The following is a 5,838-nucleotide window of genomic DNA, read 5'->3' as shown; positions in this document are numbered from 1 at the left end:
ATGGTGCCCTATTTAACGTGAATGCAGCTGTCTCTAAAGCATAACCCCAAAACGATAGCGGTAAATCAGTAAGAGACATCATAGATCGCACCATATCTAGTAAAGTACGATTACGACGTTCGGACACACCATTTCATTGTGGTGTTCCGGGTGGCGTGAGTTGCGAAACTATTCCGCATTGTTTCAAGTGTAGACCAAACTCGTAACTCAAATATTCTCCTCCACAATCAGATCGTAGAAACTTTATTTTCTTGTTACGATGATTTTCCACTTCACTCTGAAATTCTTTGAACTTTTCAAATGTTTCAGACTTGTGTTTCATTAAGTAGATATACCCATATCTGCTCAAATCATCTGTGAAGGTGAGAAAATAACGATACCCGCCGCGAGCCTCAACATTCATTGGACCACAAACATCAGTATGTATGATCTCCAACAAATCAGTTGCTCGCTCCATAGTTCCGGAGAACGGCGTTTTAGTCATCTTGCCCATGAGGCACGGTTCGCAAGTACCAAGTGATTCATAATCAAGTGATTCCAAAAGCCCATCAGTATGGAGTTTCTTCATGTGCTTTACACCGATATGACCTAAACGGCAGTGCCACAAATAAGTTGCACTATCGTTATCAACTCTGCATCTTTTGGTTTCAACACTATGAATATGTGTATCACTACTATCGAGATTCAATAAAAATAGACCACTCTTCAAGGGTGCATGACCATAAAATATATTACTCATATAAATAGAACAACCATTATTCTCTGATTTAAATGAATAACCGTCTCGCATTAAACAAGATCCAGATATAATGTTCATGCTCAACGCTGGCACCAAATAACAATTATTTAGGTCTAAAACTAATCCCGATGGTAGATGTAGAGGTAGCGTGCCGACCGCGATCACATCGACTTTGGAACCATTTTCCACGCGCATTGTCACCTCGTCCTTAGCCAATCTTCGCTTAATTCATAGTCCCTGTTTCGAGTTGCAAATATTAGCAACAGAACCAGTATCAAATACCCAGGTGCTACTGCGAGCATTAGTAAGGTACACATCAATAACATGTATATCACATATACCTTTGTTCACTTTGCCACCCTTCTTATCCGCCAAATACTTGGGGCAGTTCCGCTTCTAGTGTCTAGTCTGCTTGCAGTAGAAGCACTCAGTTTCAGGCTTAGGTCCCAACTTGGGTTTCTTCTCTTGAGCAGCAACTTGCTTGCCGTTCTTTTTAAAGTTCCCCTTCTTCTTCCCTTTGCCCTTTTTCTTGAAACTGGTGGTCTTGTTAACCATCAACACTTGATGCTCCTTCTTGATTTCTACTTCCGCAGCCTTTAGCATTGCGAAGAGCTCAGGAATAGTCTTGTTCATCCCTTGCATATTATAGTTCATCACAAAGCTCTTGTAGCTTGGTGGCAGTGATTGGAGAATTCTGTCAATGACGCTATCATCTGGAAGATTAACTCCCAGTTGAATCAAGTGATTATTATACCCAGACATTTTGAGTATATGCTCACTGACAGAACTATTCTCCTCCATCTTGCAGCTGTAGAAATTATTGGAGACTTCATATCTCTCAATCCGGGCATTTGCTTGAAATATTAACTTCAACTCCTGGAACATCTCATATGCTCCATGACGTTCAAAACGTCGTTGAAGACCCGGTTCTAAGCCGTAAAGCATGGCACACTGAACTATAGAGTAGTCATCAGCTTTGCTCTGCCAGACATTCTTAACGTCGTCAGTTGCATCAACAGCAGGCCTGGCACCCAGCGGTGCTTCCAGGATGTAACTTTTCTATGCAGCAATGAGGATAATCCTCAGGTTACGGACCCAGTCCGTGTAATTGCTACCATCATCTTTCAACTTTGCTTTCTCAAGGAACGCATTAAAATTCAATGGAACAACAGCACGAGCCATCTATCTACAGACAAACATAGATAAGCAAAATACTATCAGGTACTAAGTTCATGATAAATTTAAGTTCATTTAATCATATTACTTAAGAACTCCCACTTAGACAGACATCTCTCTAGTCATCTAAGTGATCATGTGATCCAAATCAACTAAACCATGTCCGATCATCACGTGAGATGGAGTAGTTTCAATGGTGAACATCACTATGTTGATCATATCTACTATATGATTCACGTTCGACCTTTCGGTCTCCGTGTTCCGAGGCCATATCTGTATATGCTAGGCTCGTCAAGTTTAACCTGAGTATTCCGTGTGTGCAACTGTTTTGCTCCCGTTGTATTTGAACGTAGAGCCTATCACACCCGATCATCACGTGGTATCTCGGCACGAAGAACTTTCGCAACGGTGCATACTCAGGGAGAACACTTCTTGATTATTAAGTGAGAGATCATCTTAAAATGCTACCGTCAATCAAAGCAAGATAAGATGCATAAAGGATAAACATCACATGGAATCAATATAAGTGATATGATATGGCCATCATCATCTTGTGCTTGTGATCTCCATCTTCAAAGCACCGTCGTGATCACCATCGTCACCGGCCTGACACCTTGATCTCCATCGTAGCATCGTTGTCGTTATGCCATCTATTGCTTCTACGACTATCACTACCGCTTAGTGATAAAGTAAAGCAATTACAGGGCATTTGCATTTCATTCAATAAAGCGACAACCATATGGCTCCTGCTAGTTGCCGATAACTTCGGTTACAAAACATGATCATCTCATACAATAAAATATAGCATCACGTCTTGACCATATCACATCACAACATGCCCTACAAAAACAAGTTAGACGTCCTCTACTTTGTTGTTGCAAATTTTACGTGGCTGTTACGGGCTTAGCAAGAACCATTCTTACCTACGCATCAAAACCACAACGATAGTTCGTCAAGTTAGTGTTGTTTTAACCTTCGCAAGGACCGGGCGTAGCCACACTCGATTCAGTTAAAGTGAGAGAGACAGACACCCGCCAGCCACCTTTAAGCACGAGTGCTCGCAACGGTGAAACCAGTCTCGCGTAAGCATACGCGTAATGTCGGTCCGGGCCGCTTCATCTCACAATACCGCAGAACCAAAGTATGACATGCTGGTAAGCAGTATGTCTTGTATCGCCCACAACTCACTTGTTTTCTACTCGTGCATATGACATCTACGCATAAAACCAGGCTCGGATGCTACTGTTGGGGAACGTAGTAATTTCAAAAAAATTCCTACGCACACGCAAGATCATGGTGATGGCATAGCAACGAGAGGGGAGAGTGTTCGTCTACGTACCCTCGTAGACCGTAAGCAGAAGCGTTATGACAACGCGGTTGATGTAGTCGTACGTCTTCACGATCCGACCGATCCAAGCACCGAACGTACGGCACCTCCGAGTTTAGCACACGTTCAGCTCGATGACGATCCCCGGGCTCCGATCTAGCAAAGCTTCGGGGATGAGTTCCGTCAGCACGACGGCGTGGTGACGATGATGAACCGGCGGCTTCGCCTAAACTCTGCGACGATATGACCGAGGTGGAATATGGTGGAGGGGGGCACCGCACACGGCTAAGGAACGATCCGTAGATCAACTTGTGTGTTATGGGGTGCCCCCTGCCCCCGTATATAAGGAGGGAGGGGGAGGTGCGGCCGGCCCCCTTGGGGTGCGCCTGGAGGAGTCCTACTCCCACCGGGAGTAGGACTCCCCCCTCTTGCCTTGGTGGAGAAGGAAAGGGGGGAGGGGAAAGAGGAAAGGGGGGCGCCCCCCCCCCTTCCTTGTCCTATTCGGACTAGGGGGGAGGGGGCGCGCGGCCTGCCCTGGCCGGCCCTCCTCTTCTCCCTCATGGCCCACTAAGGCCCATTAACCCCCAGGAGGGTTCCGGTAACCCCCCGGTGTTCCGGTAAAATCCCGATTTCACCCGGAACCTTTCCGATGTCCAAACATAGGCTTCCAATATATCAATCTTTATGTCTCGACCATTTCGAGACTCCTTGTCATGTCCGTGATCACATCCGGGACTCCGAACAAACTTCGGTACATCAAAACTTATAAACTCATAATAAAACTGTCATCATAACGTTAAGCGTGCGGACCCTACGGGTTCGAGAACTATGTAGACATGACCTAGAACTATTTTCGGTCAATAACTAATAGCGGGACCTGGATGCCCATATTGGTTCCTACATATTCTACGAAGATCTTTATTGGTCAAACCGCATAACAACATACGTTGTTCCCTTTGTCATCGGTATGTTACTTGCCTGAGATTTGATCGTCGGTATCCAATACCTAGTTCAATCTCGTTACCGGCAAGTCTCTTTACTCGTTCCGTAATGCATCATCCCGTAACCAACTCATTTGGTCACATTGCTTGCAAGGCTTATAATGATGTGCATTACCAAGAGGGCCCAGAGATACCTCTCCGACAATCAGAGTGACAAAACCTAATCTCGAAATACACCAACTCAACATGTACCTTCGGAGACACCTGTAGTACTCCTTTATAATCACCCAGTTACGTTGTGACGTTTGGTAGTACCCAAAGTGTTCCTCCGGTAAACGGGAGTTGCATATTTCTCATAGTTACAGGAACATGTATAAGTCATGAAGAAAGCAATAGCAGTATACTAAACGATCAAGTGCTAGGCTAACGGAATGGGTCATGTCAATCACATCATTCTTCTAATGATGTGATCCCATTAATCAAATGACAACACATGTCTATGGTGAGGAAACATAACCATCTTTGATTAATGAGCTAGTCAAGTAGAGGCATACTAGTGACTATATGTTTGTCTATGTATTCACACATGTATCATGTTTCCGGTTAATACAATTCTAGCATGAATAATAAATATTTATCATGATATGAGGAAATAAATAATAACTTTATTATTGCCTCTAGGGCATATTTCCTTCAGTTGTTGCGTTGACAGCAAAAGTATGCCGCTCAAAATGTTATTCAATCTCTATTTTAAAATCGAGCTCTGGCACCTCTACAAATCCCTGCTTCCCTCTAGGAAGGGCCTATCTATTTACTTTTATCTTGAGCCATCATCTTATTAAAAAGCACCCGCTGGAGAGCACACTGTCATTTGCATTCATTATTATTGGTTTATATTGGGTATGACTTGACTGGATCTCTTTTACCATAAATTACAATGTTTAGTCGGTCCTTGATCTTTAAAGGTGCTCTGAATTTATGTTTTGCGGTCTCAGAAAGGGCTAGCGAGATACCATTTTGTTATATCATGTTATGATTGTTTTGAGAAAGTGTTGTCATCCGAGTTTTATTATTATCGCTCGCTAGCTGATTATGCTATTGATATGTGTAGTTGTGAGACCTAAGTGTTATTGTCAGTATTGTTAGTTTATAATATTGTTGAAACCTGAATGATGGCTTTGCATGTTTACAACAACAAGAGCAAATAGAGTTTGTAAAAGTTTTTCTTTATCACTTTCAGTTTATCAACTGAATTGCTTGAGGACAAGCAAAGGTTTAAGCTTGGGGGAGTTGATACATCTCCAACGTATCTACTTTTCCAAACACTTTTGCCCTTGTTTTGGACTCTAACTTGCATGATTTGAATGAAACTAACCCGGACTGACGCTGTTTTCAACAGAATTACCATGATCTTGTTTCATGTGTAGAAAACAAAAGTTCTCGGAATGTCCTGAAAATCCTTGGAGGCACTTTTTGGAAAATATAAAAAATACTGGAGAAAGAATCAAGACCAGGGGACCCACACCCTGTCCACGAGGGTGGGGGTGCGCCCTCGCCCTGGGCGCGCCCCCCTATCTCATGGGCCCCCTGAGGCTCCGCTGACCTCAACTCCAACTCCATATATTCCGTCTCGCGGAGAAAAAAATCAGGGAGAA

The sequence above is a fragment of the Triticum aestivum genome, chromosome 6B, assembly GCF_018294505.1.
Source record: "Triticum aestivum cultivar Chinese Spring chromosome 6B, IWGSC CS RefSeq v2.1, whole genome shotgun sequence".
Lineage (NCBI taxonomy): Eukaryota > Viridiplantae > Streptophyta > Magnoliopsida > Poales > Poaceae > Triticum > Triticum aestivum.
Note: the sequence above shows the minus strand (reverse complement) of the source record.